Consider the following 18,192-nt stretch of genomic DNA (forward strand, 5'->3'; position numbering starts at 1 on the left):
CACCTTCAGTCTCAGTCATTCCCTTCAGTGGCTATGTGCATGGAAGTTTTAGGCCTCATGACTGCAGCATTGGACGCAATTCCTTTTACTCGTTTTCACATGAGACCTCTCCAGCTTTGTATGCTGAATCAATGGTGCAGGGATTATACAAAGATATCACAGTTAATATCCTTAAATCCCAATGTTCGACACTCTCTGACGTGGTGGTTAAATCACCAGCGTTTAGTTCAAGGGGCTTCCGTTGTTCGGCCAACCTGGACTGTGATCACTACAGACGCAAGCCTTTCAGGTTGGGGAGCTGTTTGGGGATCTCTGACAGCACAAGGGGTTTGGAAATCTCAAGAGGCGAGATTACCAATCAATATTTTAGAACTCTGTGCAATTCTCAGAGCCCTTCAGTTTTGACCTCTGTTGAAGAGAACCGTTCATTTGCTTTCAGACAGACAATATCACAATATGGCATATGTCAATCATCAGGGTTGGACTCACAGTCCCCAAGCTATGAAAGAAGTATCTCGGATACTTGCTTGGCCGGAATCCTGCTCCTGTCTAATCTCTGTGGTGCATATCCCAGGTGTAGACAATTGTGAGGTGGATTATCTCAGCCGTCAGACTTTACATCCAGGGGAGTGGTATCTCCATCCAGATGTGTTTTCTCAGATAGTTCAGATGTGGGGTCTTCTAGAGATAGATCTCATGGCCTCTCATCTAAACAAGAAACTTCCCAGATACCTGTCCAGGTGCAGGGATGTTCAGGCGGAAACAGTGGATGCGCTGACACTTCCTTGGTGTTATCATCCTGCTTACATTTTCCCACCTCTAGTTCTTCTTCCAAGAGTGATATCCAAAATCATCATGGAACAATTGTTTGTGTTGCTGGTGGCTCCATCATGGCCACACAGGTTTTGGTATGCGGATATTGTTCGGATGTCCAGTTGCCAACCTTGGCCACTTCCGTTAAGACCAGACCTACTGTCTCAAGAACCGTTTCTCCATCAGGATCTCAAATCATTAAATTTGAAGGTATGAAAATTGAACGCTTAGTACTAAGTCATAGAGGTTTCTCTGACTCAGTGATTAATACTATGTTACAAGCTTGTAAATCTGTCTCTAGAAAGATTTATAATCGAGTTTGGAAGACCTACATTTCATGGTGTTCTTCTCATAAATTCTCTTGGCATTCTTTTAGAATTCCTAGAATTCTACAGTTTCTTCAGGATGGTTTGGATAAGGGTTTGTCTGCAAGTTCATTGAAGGGACAAATCTCTGCTCTTTCTGTTTTATTTCACAGAAAGATTGCTAAACTTCCTGATATTCACTGTTTTGTAAAGGCTTTAGTTCATATTAAGCCCGTCATTAAATCAATTTCTCCTCCTTGGAGTCTTAATTTGGTTTTGAAGGCATTGCAGGCTCCTTCGTTTGAGCCTATGCATTCTTTGGACATTAAACTACTTTCTTGGAAAGTGTTGTTCCTTTTGGCCATCTCTTCTGCTAGAAGAGTTTCTGAGCTATCTGCTCTTTCTTGTGGATCTCCTTTTCTGATTTTTCATCAGGATAAGGCGGTTTTGCGGATTTCATTTAAATTTTTGCCTAAAGTTGTGACTTCTAACAACATTAGTAGAGAAATTGTTGTCCCTTCCTTGTGTCCTAATCCTAAGAATTCTTTGGAAAGATCCTTACATTCTTTGGATGTGGTGAGAGCTTTGAAATATTATGTTGAAGCTATTAAAGATTTCTATTTGTTATATTTTCTGGTCCTAGGAAAGTTCAGAAGGCCTCTGCTGTTTCCTTGGCTTCTTGGTTAAAGCTTTTGATTCATCAAGCTTATTTGGAGTCAGGTCAGGCCCCACCTCAGAGAATTACTGCTCATTCTACTAGATCAGTTTCCACTTCGTGGTCTTTTAAGAATGAAGCTTCAGTTGATCAGATTTGCAAAGCAGCAACTTGGTCCTCTTTGCATACATTTACTAAATTCTACCATTTTGATGTATTTGCTTCTTCAGAAGCAGTTTTTGGTAGAAAAGTTCTTCAGGCAGCGGTTTCAGTTTGATTCTTCTGCTGATGTTTTAAGTTTTTCTTTTCATTATGAGAATAACTTATATTTTGGGTTGTGGATTATTTTTTCAGAGGAAAATAGCTGTTGTTTATTTTTATCCCTCCCTCTCTAGTGACTCTTGAGTGGAGTTCCACATCTTGGGTATTGATATCCCATACGTCACTAGCTCATGGACTCTTGCCAATTACATGAAAGAAAACATAATTTATGTAAGAATTTACCTGATAAATTCATTTCTTTCATATTGGGAAGAGTCCATGAGGCCCACCCTTTTTATGGTGGTTATGATTTTTTTGTATAAAGCACAATTATTTCCAAATTCCTTTGTTGATGCTTTTTACTCCTTTCTTTATCACCCCACTTCTTGGCTATTCGTTAAACTGAATTGTGGGTGTGGTGAGGGGTGTATTTATAGGCATTTTGAGGTTTGGGAAAGTTTGCCCCTCCTGGTAGGATTGTATATCCCATACGTCACTAGCTCATGGACTCTTGCCAATATGAAAGAAATTGATTTATCAGGTAAATTCTTACATAAATTATGTTTTTACAGGTCAATTTGTATTTATTTTAGCTAGGTAATTATTAAATTGTTAATAACTATTTGTAACTTTTCTACCTAGTTAAAATAAATACAAACTTGCCTGTAAAATTAAAATAAACCCTAAGCTAGCTACAATGTAACTATTAGTTATAATGTAGCTAGCTTAGGGTTTATTTTATAGGTAAGTATTTAGTTTTAAATAGGAATAATTTAGTTTGATGAATGATAGTAATTTTATTTAGATTTATTTATATTATATTTAAGTTAGGCAGTGTTAGGGTTAGGGTTAGACTTAGATTTAGGGGTTAATACATTTAATATAGTGGCAGCGACGTTGGGGGTGGCAGATTAGGGGTTAATAAACATAATGTAGGTGTCGGCGATGTTGGGGCAGCAGATTAGGGGTTAATAAGTATAATGTAGGTGGCGGCGGTGTCCGGAGCGGCAGATTAGGGTTTAATAAGAATAATGTAAGTGTTGGCGATGTCGGGGGCAGCAGATTAGGGGTTAATAAGTGTAAGATTAGGGGTGTTTAGACTCGGGGTTCATGTTAGGGTGTTAGGTGTAAACATAAAATGTGTTTCCCGATAGGAATCAATGGGGCTGCGTTCCTGAGATTTACGCTGCTTTTTGGCAGGTGTTAGACTTTTTCTCAGCCGGCTCTCCCCATTGATGTCTATGGGGAAATCGTGCATGAGCACGTACGACCAGCTCACCGCTGACTTAAGCAGCGCTGGTATTGGAGTGTAGTGTGGAGCAAAATTTTGCTCTATGCTCACTGCTTGCCTTTTAACGCCGGGTTTGTAAAAACCTGTAATACCAGCGCTGCAGATAAGTGAGCAGTGAGAAAAAAGTGCAAGTTAGTACCGCACCCTTCATAAAGCAAAACTCGTAATCTAGCCGTAAGGGTGCAAACACTCACCCAAAGTGTATAAAAGAGATTCAAATTTAGATTGCAATGCGTTTCTCAGCTGTGCTAGCTGTTTCATCAGATATCTGTTACTGAACTAGAAGCACTGGCTTTTAAATTATAACCCACCAATCCCAGGCTAATGCTAAACCCGCCTATTAATATAAACCAGGTGTAATTCATTGTTAAAATGAAAACATCATTCTTTGACTTAGACAAAAAAACAATACATAATTTATGCCTATTATTACATCTATAAAATTACTACAATTATATACACCATTGATGATCCTCTCAGGGATAATGTAACTAAAATACCTATATAATATTGCCAATTCAAGATGTGCATATATACACACATACACCCATATATCTATCTATCTATCTATCTATCTATCTATCTATCTCTCTCTCTCGCTCTCTCTCTCTCTCTCTCTCTCTCTCTCTCTCTCTCTCTCTCTCTCTCTCTATATATATATATATATATATATATATATATATATATATATATATATACATATATATACATATATCTATATATATACACACATACACATCTCAATTAGTACATCCCTATTATCAAATGGCCAACTTACAAAGTGATGACCACTCATCATTGCTTGAAAGATACATTCATATAAGCCCTTTGTGGTGATTTTAGTTGACCAAATATTGTGTACAAGCACTCAACAATTTCCTCTATTTGTGCTCACATTTGTCACTCACCATGTCAATCACAAATAAAAATGTGCCGAAAGTATATCCCTTATAATAAACATGTAGATGACATTTTGAGTAAGTCCGATATAGGTATTAGATCAGGCAGTACATTAACAGCTGATCATGTAATGTGCTTTAAGATCAGCGTGGCTGTTCATTTAGTAAACAAACCCTAATAGGCGTGTCAAAAAACTCCCTGAGACCGGGCTGTGTAAAGCAATATGCTGGTCCTTCCAAGGGGGCATGTCGCTATACATCTTAGGTGATGTAGCATGTAGATAATCTTAGGGAATTTCCCCTAGTGACAAATGGCAAAGAGGCATATGCTTACTAATGTAAAGATTAAGATGTTTTAATAATTATGATAAGTGGACTACGGATGACCTAAATAGTCAATAATTAGATAAGAAGGATGAGTGGTTATATAAGTGGACATGTGTAGAGAGGAGCAGCCCAGATTCAAGATCCTAGGACACCCACCCTACTTGGGGTTCCCATTTTCCTTGGACCACTTGGTTGGTCCCATTTGGACTCAGATACGACTTTTGTGATGTATTATGATTTATATTTTATTAATGCATGTTATATATTGTCCTTATTATTTTTGTACCATTATCTGTTTTACATTTATATTCTGATTTGCGGCCCCTAGAGTAGAACACGATAGTGTTATGAACAGCAGTTTTTTTTAGTCTTGAAATAGAGACTCCGATCAGGAAACAATACACAGGTGTAGCACAAAAACTGGACCAGCACTTGAAATGGCATCATTTGTGAATGAAAATAAATTAAAATGAATAAGACATGTAAATATGTTTGCAAAAAATATCAGATATAAAACATATATATATACACAAGTATGTGCAAAAAGATAGGTACATATTTGAGTATTAAGAATGATATAAAATTGAGCATAAAAAGTAAGATAGAAGCTTTTTGCAAACAAATATATATACACAGGTTCATTTCTATGATATTTATTGTTTGTTCAGGTATAAATATAGCTATTTCAAGGACATTAATAGATGTAAAATAAAAGATTAGCTTTAGAGAAATGTGCTTGTTCATGGACAGGAATGAAATGGTATAAATAAAGTTGAAAGAAGAAGACAAAACTATTTTCATTTGATGGATAAAGGTATAGTATACAGCGCCAAAAGAGGTTACACACAAGCTCACTACAAAAGAAACGATCACCTAACACAATTGTTAATGGACAAGAGGAGCGGAGTTAGGAGCGCCAAAAGAGGCTAAAGTTTGTATATAAGATGGATAAAAACAGATTTATTCTGACAAAAATATAAAATCAAATAAAACATAAGTATTAAAATTAAAACATTGTCACGCCGCACCGCTCTAGTTGCTAGGGGAGCAGCATCTCCTTCCCTGCTCGTTGCCAGGGGCTGTGTCGGGTTGGATGAGTGCGGCGCACGCTCCTTCTCCTGATGCCGGTCCGGACGTCTGTGGCGCGAATCCTGCGCCTATGTAAGCTTCTATCAAACAATCTATCACTGCCCAAGTATAGGTGTTACTTTGTGTATTCCTGGGAGGTATAGATCGTTTTTTCTTATTGCCTTGCTGTGTTTTGAACCCTGTCTGACTACTCTGCCTGCTATACCCCGGAATTGCTGGATCAATACTCTGCTGCTAAACTCTGCCTGTCTGACTACTCTACCTGTTTAACCCCTAAATTGCCCGGACTGATATATTGCTGCTGAGCCCTACTCAGACTACTCTACCTGTTTAACCCCTACATTTCTGGACTGATATATTGCTACTGAACCCTACTACTGTCTGACTACTCTGCATATTAACCCGTTATTCTGGATTGCCTCTTTGTCGCCGAACCCTGCCTAACCATTCTAGTGGTTGTCCTTGGACTGCTTTACTGTTGCCGAATCCTGCCTGTCTGACCATTCCAGTGATTTGCAGAAATATATGATAGAAAAGAAGGCGCCACCATAGTGCACATTCAGAGGAATAAACACGCCATATTGCGCAAGTATCACTATACTTACAAGCTCCCAGACACTTGAGAAGTGTCACAAACACCTTCTGGAACCTTTAGAGTCGTCCAGCTAACCTCCACTCTTGCATCAGTTGATCCACTCTTTCTGGATTACAGGTTTATAACAGGCTGAATTTCTCACCAAACCACACCACAAAAGGGGAATTTGTGTTGTATTTCTAACCCCTTGTGCTGTGTTTGGGGTAGCCAAGGTCCGTGGATTGAACTGCACAGAATAATGCATGCTCGTAGCACACTGTGCAAAATATATATCGCAGGAATATATACAAAAATATATAAAAATATAAAAATATAAAATAAGTTTGTGGAAACAAAGTCGTAAAATAGTTAAAATTACTTTATTTTACAACACAACGTTTCTCGGTCTTACGTGACCGTTTCATCAAGTGCATAATAACAGTTAAATTTCCACATACTTTTAACACTGTGCTTCGGCGTCTACTGGTACCCACAGCGCATGTGTGGAGGTGTGTCCGGATTTCAAGGTGTCTATTGGGCAATAACCAAAAGTGGGTGTATTGTGCAGACGAGCCTCTAATGCCTGCGGGGCTTCACTGACAGTGTAAATGTTTTGACAGACAGGTTGCATGTCAAATTACCAATGCCCGAAATAATCGGTCTCCCCGGCGGATCCACAATACTCTTGTGGATCTTGGGGAGATGATAATAATAGGCTAAATTCGGTGTATAAGGAATTAAATAATCTCTCTCTTTCTTGGTTAAAATACCCTCAAGCCAGCCTGCATCCAACATTTTTATTAAGTTCGCAAGGAACTTTTTTGTGGGATTAAATGTAAGAACTCTATAATATTCTGTGTGGCAAACCTAGCCACTTCTGGACTATAACGTAAGAAAGGTTGTCTGTGACAGACCCTTCGGTCAGGACTGAAAGTGTTAACTTTATTTTCTAACCACAAGTGGCTGGCTCCAGCTACAATCTAATTAATGCTTAGCATTCTATTGTTTGATCACCCCCAGAGAGAAACGCCTAAGTGATAAGGAGAGTCGAGAGTGTCCTGTGGTTGAAGTGTTTAAGTAATATAATCCTATTGTATCATGTCAAGGGCGCTTCTCCCTTTTATCTAATGTACAACATTCTTTCAACCCCCATCTGGGGGGGGGGGGTCAAAAACCTGTATAAATCTGTATGCTGCCTTCAAATAAAGGGTTATTCTGTTTTAAACCTGAAAACTGGCTGGGTTGTGAATTGCTGATTCCCTATGCAGGACATTGTTCCCTGGTGTTAACCCTTGGTATCCGGTTGGTACCGTTACAATTGGTGGCAAGCGACGGAATGAACCTTATCGCCCAGAAGAGCAACTACACAAGCCAGTAACCTCAGGAAGAGGGGGATTACTACAATACTGACTAAGATGGAAGGAGTACCAGGGACCGAAGTGAATGGAGATGGATTATTCTAAGCTAAAGAGACAAACGTAAAAGGAACTGCTAGAAGCCAGGGGAAAGATAGGCAGCAGCAAACCCAAGGCTATATTAATTGCTGAGCTGATGGAGGGAGACAGAGCTCGCAGCGCTACGCCTCCAGCAGCCATGGAGGAGACCCTATACCAGAGGGAAATGAGGACCAGGCTGGAATTTTTACCCCAACCTGTACCACGGGATATGCTATCCGTGGTAATGGCAGATGTGCAGGAGTACGTGATGGCACACAGTCCGCGGAATGCATCCTCCCGAGCAGAATCCATTTTGGACGCACTCAGCAACCCAGTAAGACCCAAAATCCCATACCATGCATTTAAAATGTTTTGTGAGGAGAAGGATGAGATTGATGGGTATTTACAGGATTTTGAGAGACTGTGCGAGTTACATGATTTGGAGCAGTCCGTATGGGTGCCGGTGCTAGCAGGCAAGCTAGCCGGTAGGGCAGCGGAAGCGTATCGCGCTGTACCCAGGGAGGACAGCAAGGATTACGCTAAAGTGAAGAGAGCGATCTTGGAAAGATATGCCATTACCTCAGAGGCATACCGGCGCAAGTTTAGAGGCCTGCGCAAGCCAGAAAGAGATTCCCATGCAGAGTGGGCCCACAAGCTGGATCAAGCATCTCAGGGGTGGATACAGGCCAGCCAAGCTACCACCATGGAAGAATTGCGACAACTGATGCTGTTGGAGCAATTCTTTAACGGCTTGTCCCCAGAAGCCCAAGAATGGGTGAGAGATCGAAAACCCCTCACCTTAACCGAAGCAGCCAGATTAGCAGACCAGCATTTTGATGCCAGGAGGCACCATGGACTACAGCCTAACAACGGACGGGCTAATATACAATGCCACACCTGCAAGCAGTGGGGACATATGGCACGTGAGTGCACCCAAAATCGGAGCAGACAAGCTTGGAACCAGGTCAGACAGAACCTGGCCCCAAGGGCGGCTGCTCACCATTACCAAACGGAGCCAGCCGCTCATGAGGTGTTGAGCACCCAAGCCGAGGAACCCCTGGGAATTCTGCATGAGGTGATGTCGGTCCAGGGACTTCGGGATTCGGGAGCTACTTTAACCCTGATAGCTCCCCATTTGGTGCCGGATACAGCACCCACTGGCGGATCCGTGGCAGTACGAGGGGCAGGGGGAGCAGTATACCGATTGCCCACTGCTAGAGTGGAGTACAGACCCCCAGTCACCCCAGCAGCTGCCAGTTACCAACCCCCGGCGCACCGCTATACCACACGGCCTCCGGCCACGAACTACCCTCAGAGAGCCCGGTTCAATTCGCGGGGCTACTCACAACCTATTCGGTGCTTTGGATGTAAGCAACTAGGGCACAAAAGACCAGAGTGTCCCCTAAATGCAGCGAATCAAGCACAGTCCTGGAGAAGACCCGCTGGCGGAATCCCACATAATCCTCAGCCTGTGGCCCGCTACGTAGAGGCGCCAGAATGCTGGGGCAGCCTACATGAAGCAGACCCCGTGCAAGCTGCCCACCGGAATAACCGGCAACGGGTTAAAGTGAATGGGAAGGAGGTCAGTTGTCTACGGGATACTGGTGCTACCATGACCTTGCTTCAAGAGAACTTGGTGCCTGAGAAACAGCACACTGGAGACACTGTGGCTGTGAGGGTAGCAGGGGGCACTGTGTTCCGCCTACCTGTTGCCAGGGTACATTTGGATTGGGGAGTGGGCGCTAGACTTGTGAATGTGGGGGTCAAGAAGGACTTACCTGCTGATGTTCTCCTTGGAAATGACTTGGCCCCCCTTGTTTCTGCCTATGCTCCCATGGATCCCGCTAATGTTAACCCTGTGACTACCCAAGCCCAGTCCCTCCGGGAAGAGACGCTTCCATGTTTGGGGTGGGGGCAGTACTGAGCCAAGTTGGAGCAGATGGCGGAGAACACCCCGTAGCTTACTTGAGCCGAAAGTTGTTGCCCCGGACATCCCCAAGCCGATCCGTTGGGATCAGACTGTGTATGCCGGCTTGGTTCTGGGGGAGCATTGTGGCAAACCTAGCCACTTCTGGACTATAACGTAAGAAAGGTTGTCTGTGACAGACCCTTCGGTCAGGACTGAAAGTGTTAACTTTATTTTCTAACCACAAGTGGCTGGCTCCAGCTACAATCTAATTAATGCTTAGCATTCTATTGTTTGATCACCCCCAGAGAGAAACGCCTAAGTGATAAGGAGAGTCGAGAGTGTCCTGTGGTTGAAGTGTTTAAGTAATATAATCCTATTGTATCATGTCAAGGGCGCTTCTCCCTTTTATCTAATGTACAACATTCTTTCAACCCCCATCTGGGGGGGGGGGTCAAAAACCTGTATAAATCTGTATGCTGCCTTCAAATAAAGGGTTATTCTGTTTTAAACCTGAAAACTGGCTGGGTTGTGAATTGCTGATTCCCTATGCAGGACATTGTTCCCTGGTGTTAACCCTTGGTATCCGGTTGGTACCGTTACATTCTGTATCAAGAAGTATCCTATCAGCTTCTTTTATGTAGTCATCCATATTTTGCAGTACAATCCCTCCTCCTTTGTCTGCTTGTCTGATGGCTATGTTCTTATTAGATGCCAATCTAGACAAAGCTTTCATTTCATACACATTTAAATTTGATTTTCTAATATCCCTGGTAGTTTTTCAAATTCGTCTAAGACCAAATTCTGGAATAATTCTATATTGGAACCCTTATTGGGTGGATTGAAATTTAATTTAGAAATTAAATCAGAATGAATATAATTTTCAAACAATTCCTCACAGAGGATATCTGGATTGGCTGTTGTCCCGAACCTTTGAATTTTTTCTCACAGAAATAACGTTGAATGGACAGTTTGCGTACAAATTTGTTAAGATCTACAAAAAGCTCAAACAAATTATGGTTGTTTGAGGGGCAAAAAGAGAGACCTCTATTGAGAACACATATCTCTTCATTATTAAGGACATTGTCAGACAGATTAAAAATGTTCCCTTTCATTTGTTTAAGTTTCTCCTTTTTGGATGACATAGCTCTCCCTCTGCTGCCACGTTTGCGTAAGATCTTTTTGTTGTTGATGGTGGTGTTAAATAATTTACCCTTTCTTCTGTCCTTTCTAATTGTTTTAGACGTATTGGGGCATGCCTCAAATGTGGTGGGTTGTAAGTCTGTTTCTGGTCGTATTGAAAACCCTGGGATTTATTATAGGTTTGGCCCCTATTTTTATAAGTCTGATGACTGTTCCTATTTTCATTCTGACTTCTATGTCCAGGAGTAGTTGAAAAGTTATCATATTCAGGGGTTAGAAATACAACACAAATTCCCCTTTTGCAGTGTGGTTTGGTGAGAAATTCAGCCTGTTATAAACCTGTAATCCAGAAAGAGTGGATCAACTGATGCGAGAGTGGGAGTTAGCTGGATGACTCTAAAGGTTCCAGAAGGCATTTGTGACACTTCTCAAGTGTCTGGGAGCTTGTAAGTATAGTGATACTTGCGCAATATGGTGTGTTTATTCCACTGATTGTGCACTATGGTGGTGCCTTCTTTTCTATCATATATTTCTGCAGATTCCTTCGTTCTGGGACACCAACAAACGATTTGAAGAAGCTGCTGGCCACCATATTTTGTAATCGAGATACCACTATCTGATTGACATTCTGATTGAATTGGGGACTATCTCCACACCAGTACTAGCTAAGTTAACTGGGAATTTTTGAGTTTTTGGGACCTTTTCTGCTATATATGAAATGTTATTCATGTCATTTATTTGAATTACATTGTTCTGTCTATTATTGCTATCATTATCAGTATTTTCTGATCTCTTTACACATTGTTGGCACACTGATCTTTTTTTTTTTTTATATTGTCATTCCAGTGATTTGCCTTGCCCTGTCCTGCCTGTGGTAAGTGCTGCTCTCCTCATCTTACTAACTTTCTCTGCTCTGGGATATTCCCTATCAAGACTACTGGCCAAGTTCGGTATGATAGAGCAGTATCCCACGAGCATTACAAATATAGAATTACAAATGGGATAAGCGATTCTCATATAAGGCATGAAAAAGTGTCCAGAGCAAAAAGCAAGTGTACAATTGTCTTAAAAAAGGCCTTGTTAAAGGCCGAAATGCGTCAACTTGTTTGACTTTCCAGCCCGTTTTCTGCATGAAGATCTGGTAAGTCGATTACCTTTTAGGCCAACCTGTCTCCCAGATCTTGAATCTTCTATTTTTCCTTCTCTTCACAGGTTCCATTAGAAGATTCCATACATAGCTTAGGACTCCACATTCCTTTTAACTGTGGACTTTCTCGTTTTGGATTTAAGTACCTTTTAGTAGGTTCACATGCCCCTTTCTTGGATACTTTGCCTACATATGAACTATTATTTCTTGATCCACACCATCATTTTTCATCTTTTATTTTTTCATTTTCATCATATATTTTTTCTTTTTTTCACATCGCTACACAAGCACTCCCTTGCCATTGTAGCACTTATTTTTATTTTTGTTGCTCAAAGTCACTCTAATGTAGTATATGCTCTGCTTTTGCATATGCTTTTGCTAATTTTTTACCCCATCTGGGTCACTAATTCCACCAAGTGTACACTTGCTTTTATGTCTGGGCACTTTTTCATGCCTTATATGAGACTCGCTTATCCCATTTGTAATTCTATGTTTTAATACTTATGTTTCTTTCATGTAATTGGCAAGAGTCCATGAGCTAGTGACGTATGGGATATACATTCCTACCAGGAGGGGCAAAGTTTCCCAAACCTCAAAATGCCTATAAATACACCCCCCACCACACCGACAATTCAGTTTTACAAACTTTGCCTCCTATGGAGGTGGTGAAGTAAGTTTGTGCCAGATTTATACGTTGATATGCGCTTTGCAGCATGCTGAAGCCCGGTTTTCCTCTCAGAGTGCAGTGAATGACAGAGGGATGTGAAGGGACTATTGCCTATTGAATGCTATGGTCATCCTATCGGGGATCTATTTCATAGGTTCTCTGTTATTGGTCGTAGAGATTCTTTTCATACCTCCCTTTTCAGATCGACTATATACTCTTATATACCATTCTCGTTTCAGTACTGGTTTGGCTATCTACTATATGTAGATGAGTGTCTTTTGGTAAGTAAGTCTTATTTTATTTATGACACTCTCAGCTATGGTTTGGCACTTTATATGTAAAGTTCTAAATATATGTTTTATACTTATATTTGCCATGATTCAGGTTAATCAGTATATTTCCTTCTTACAGACTGTCAATTTCATTTTTGGGAAATGCATATGAATACATTTTTTCCTTACCTGAAAATTTTTCAAATTGACTTTTCTTTCTAAATTGCGGGCTGTTAGGCTCGCGGGTGCAAAAAATGCTAGAATTTATTGCGTCATTTTTGGCGCAAGACTTTTTTGGCGCAAAAATTACGTTTGTTGACGTTAATGACGTCATTTCCGGCGTCGTAGTTGACGCCGAGAGTTTTCACGTAGTTGCGTCATCTATGACGCTCGTGTTTGTTGCAGACGTTTTTGGCGCCAAAAAAAAAAACATTTGTCAATTGTGGGCATCATACTTGGCGCCAGGTTTTTTTTTTTTGGCATTATTTAAGTCTTAGTTGCTTCTGGTTTCCAGAGGCCTATTCTGTTTGCATTTTTTCCCATTACTGAAACTGTCATTTAAGGAATTTGATAATTTTGCTTTATATGTTGTTTTTTCTATTACATATTGCAAGATGTCGCAATCTGACCCTGTATCAGAATCTACTTCTGGAAAGCTGCTGCCTGATGTCGGTTCTACCAAAGCTAAGTGCATTTGTTGTAAACTTGTGGTAACTGTTCCTCCGGCTGTAGTTTGTGTTATTTGTCATGATAAACTTTCAAAAGCAGACAATATTTCCATTAGTAGTAGTCAATTACCTGTTGTTGTTCCTTCAACATCTAATGTTCAGGATATTCCTGTTAATGTAAGAGAATTTGTTTCTAATTCTATTCAGAAGGCCCTGTCTGTTATACCACCTTCTAATAAACGTAAAAGGTCTTTTAAAACTTCTCATAAATTAGATGAATTTTTAAATGACCGCCAACATTCTGATTTATCTATCTCTTATGAGGATTTATCTGGTTCAGAAGATTCTGCCTCAGATATTGACACTGACAAATCTTCATATTTATTTAAGATGGAGTTTATTCGTTCCTTACTTAAAGAGGTGTTGATTGCATTAGATATGGAGGAGTCTAGTCCTCTTGATATTAAAACCAGTAAACGTTTAAATTCGGTTTTTAAACATCATGTAGTTATTACGGAGGTTTTTCCAGTTCCTGATGCTATTTCAGATGTAATTTCTAGAGAATGGAATAGTTTGGGTACTTCATTTACTCCTTCTTTAAAGTTTAAGACACTGTACCCTTTGCCGGCTGATAGATTGGAGTTTTGGGAAAAAATCCCCAAAGTTGATGGGGCTATCTCTACTCTTGCTAAACGTACTACTATTCCTATGGCAGATAGTGCTTCTTTTAAAGATCCTTTAGATAGGAAACTTGAATATTTTTTAAGGAAGGCTTATTTATGTTCAGGTAATATTCTTAGGCCTGCTATTTCTTTGGCTGATGTTGCTGCAGCTTCAACTTTTTGGTTGGAGGCTTTAGCGCAACAAGTTCAAGATCATAATGTGTATAGCATTGTTAAGCTTCTTCAACATGCTAATAATTTCATTTGTGATGCCATTTTTGATATCATTAGAATTGATGTCAGGTATATGTCTTTAGCTATTTTAGCTAGAAGAGCTTTGTGGCTTAAATCTTGGAATGCAGATATGACTTCTAAGTCAATGTTGCTATCTCTTTCTTTCCAAGGTAATAAATTATTTGGTTCTCAGTTGGATTCTATAATTTCAACTGTCACTGGGGGGAAGGGAGCTTTTTTGCCTCAGGATAAAAAAAATCTAAGGGTAAATATAGGGCTGCTAATCGTTTTCGTTCCTTTCGTCAGAATAAGGAACAGAAGCCTGACCCTTCCCCTAAAGGAACGGCTTCCAATTGGAAGCCTTCTCCAGTCTGGAATAAATCCAAGCCTTTTAGAAAATCAAAACCAGCCCCCAAGTCCGCATGAAGGTGCGGCCCTCAGTCCAGCACAGCTGGTAGGGGGCAGGCTACGATTTTTCAAAGATGTTTGGATCAATTCAGTCCAAAATCATTGGATTCAGAACATTGTTTCTCAAGGGTACAGAATAGGTTTCAAGGTAAGACCGCCTGTGAGAAGGTTTTTTCTCTCACGCATTCCAGTGAACCCAGTATAGGCTCAGGCTTTCCTGAAGTGTGTTTCAGACCTGGAGTCTTCTGGGGTAGTTGTGCCAGTTCCATATCTGGAACGGGGTCTGGGGTTTTATTCAAATCTGTTCATTGTACCAAAGAAAGAGAATTCTTTCAGACCAGTTCTGGATCTAAAAATTTTGAATAATTATGTAAGAATACCAACATTCAAGATGGTGACTATAAGGACTATTCTGCCTTTTGTTCTGCAAGAGCATTATATGTCCACAATAGATTTACAGGATGCTTATCTTCATATTCCAATTCATCCAGATCACTATCAGTTCCTGAGATTCTCTTTTCTAGACAAGCATTACCAATTTGTTGCTCTTCCTTTTGGCCTAGCAACAGCTCCAAGGATCTTCTCAAAGTTTCTTGGTGCCCTTCTCTCTGTAATCAGAGAGCGGGGTATTGCGGTGTTTCCTTATTTGGACGATATCTTGGTACTTGCTAAGTCTTTACATTCTGCAGAATCTCACACAAATCAACTTGTGTTGTTTCTTCAAGAACATGGTTGGAGGATCAATTTACCAAAAAGTTCCTTGATTCCTCAGACAAGGGTAACCTTTTTAGGCTTCCAGATAGATTCAGTATCCATGACTTTGTCTCTAACAGACAAAAGACGTCTGAAATTGGTTTCAGCTTGTCGGAACCTTCAGTCTCAATCATTCCATTCAGTAGCTATGTGCATGGAAGTTTTAGGTCTCATGACTGCAGCATTGGACGCGATCCCCTTTGCTCGTTTTCACATGAGACCTCTTCAGCTTTGCATGCTGAATCAATGGTGCCGGGATTATATAAATATATCACAATTAATATCCTTAAATCCCAATGTTCAACACTCTCTGACGTGGTGGTTAAATCACCAGCGTTTAGTTCAAGGGGCCTCTTTTCTTCATCCAACCTGGACTGTGATTTCAACAGATGCGAGTCTTTCAGGTTGGGGAGCTGTCTGGGGATCTCTGACAGTGCAGGGGGTTTGGAAATCTCAAGAGGCGAGATTACCAATCAATATTTTGGAACTCCGTGTGATTTTCAGAGCTCTTCAGTTCTGGCCTCTTCTGAAGAGAGAATCCTTTATTTGTTTTCAGACAGACAATGTCACGACCATGGCATATGTCAGTCATCAAGGTGGGACTCAGTCCTCAGGCTATGAAAGAAGCATCTCAGATACTTGCATGGGCAGAATCCAGCTCCTGTCTAATCTCTGCGTTTCATATCCCAGGTATAGACAATTGGGAAGTGGATTATCTCAGTCGCCAGACGTTACATCCAGGAGAATGGTCTCTTCACCCAGATGTGTTTCTTCAGATTGTTCAGATATGGGGGCTTCCAGAAATAGATCTGATGGCTTCTCATCTAAACAGGAAACTTCCCAGGTATCTGTCCAGATCCAGGGATCCTCAGGCGGAAGCAGTGGATGCGTTGTCACTTCCTTGGAATTATCAACCTGCTTATATCTATCCGCCTCTAGTTCTTCTTCCAAGAGTGATTTCCAAAATCATAATGGAACGTTCGTTTGTACTGCTGGTGGCTCCAGCATGGCCACACAGGTTTTCGTATGCGGATCTTGTTCGGATGTCCAGTCGCAAACCTTGGCCACTTCCGTTAAGGTCAGACTTTCTATTCCAAGGTCCGTTTTTCCATCAGGATCTCAAATCATTAAATTTGAAGGTATGGAGATTGAATGCTTAGTGTTTAGTCATGGAGGTTTCTCTGACTCAGTGATCAATACTATGTTGCAGGCTCGTAAATCTGTGTCTAGAAAGCTTTATTACCGAGTTTGGAAGACGTACATTTCATGGTGTTCCTCTCTTAAGTTCTCTTGGCATTCTTTTAGAATTCCTAGAATTTTACAGTTTCTTCAGGATGGTTTGGATAAGGGTTTGTCTGCAAGTTCCTTGAAAGGACAAATCTCTGCGCTTTCTGTTCTGTTTCACAGAAAAATTGCTAATCTTCCTGATATTCATTGTTTTGTACAGGCTTTGGTTCGTATCAAGCCTGTCATTAAGTCAATCTCTCCTCCTTAGAGTCTTAATTTGGTTTTGAGAGCTTTACGGGCTCCTCTGTTTGAGCCTATGCATTCTCTGGATATTAAGTTACTTTCTTGGAAAGTATTGTTTCTTTTGGCTATCTCTTCTGCTAGAAGAGTTTCTGAGTTATCTGCTCTTTCTTGTGAGTCTCCTTTTCTGATCTTTCATCAGGATAAGGCGGTTTTGTGGACTTCATTTAAATTTTTACCTAAGGTTGTGAATTCCAACAACATTAGTAGAGAAATTGTTGTCCCTTCATTGTGTCCTAATCCTAAGAATTCTTTGGAAAAAACTTTGCATTCTTTGGATGTGGAAGAGCTTTGAAATATTATGTTGAAGCTACTAAAGATTTCAGAAAGACTTCTAGTCTATTTGTTATCTTTTCTGGTCCTAAGAAAGGTCAGAAAGCTTCTGCTATTACTTTGGCTTCTTGGTTAAAACTTTTGATTCATCATGCTTATGTGGAGTCGGGTAAATCCCCGCCTCAGAGGATTACGGCTCATTCTACTAGGTCAGTTTCTACCTCCTGTGCTTTTAAGAATAAAGCTTCTGTTTGCAAAGCAGCAACTTGGTCTTCTTTGCGTACTTTTACTAAATTCTACCATTTTGATGTTTTTTCTTCTTCATAAGCAGTTTTTGCTAGAAAAGTTCTTCAGGCAGCTGTTTCAGTTTGATTCTTCTGCTTATAATTTCAGTTTTTTTCATTATAAGAGTAAAACTTTTTGATTTGGGTTGTGGATTCTTTTTTCAGCGGAATTTGCTGTCTTTATTTGAATCCCTCCCTCTCTAGTGACTCTTGCGTAGAGTTCCACATCTTGGGTATTTGCTATCCCATACGTCACTAGCTCATGGACTCTTGCCAATTACATGAAAGAAAACATAATTTATGTAAGAACTTACCTGATAAATTCATTTCTTTCATATTGGCAAGAGTCCATGAGGCCCACCCTTTTTGTGGTGGTTATGATTTTTTGTATAAAGCACAATTATTTCAATTCCTTGTTGATGCTTTCGCTCCTTTCTTATCACCCCACTTCTTGGCTATTCATTAAACTGAATTGTGGGTGTGGTGGGGGGTGTATTTATAGGCATTTTGAGGTTTGTGAAACTTTGCCCCTCCTGGTATGAATGTATATCCCATACGTCACTAGCTCATGGACTCTTGCCAATATGAAAGAAATGAA

This window comes from Bombina bombina, chromosome 1 (genome assembly GCF_027579735.1).
Source record: "Bombina bombina isolate aBomBom1 chromosome 1, aBomBom1.pri, whole genome shotgun sequence".
Taxonomy (NCBI): Eukaryota; Metazoa; Chordata; class Amphibia; order Anura; family Bombinatoridae; genus Bombina; species Bombina bombina.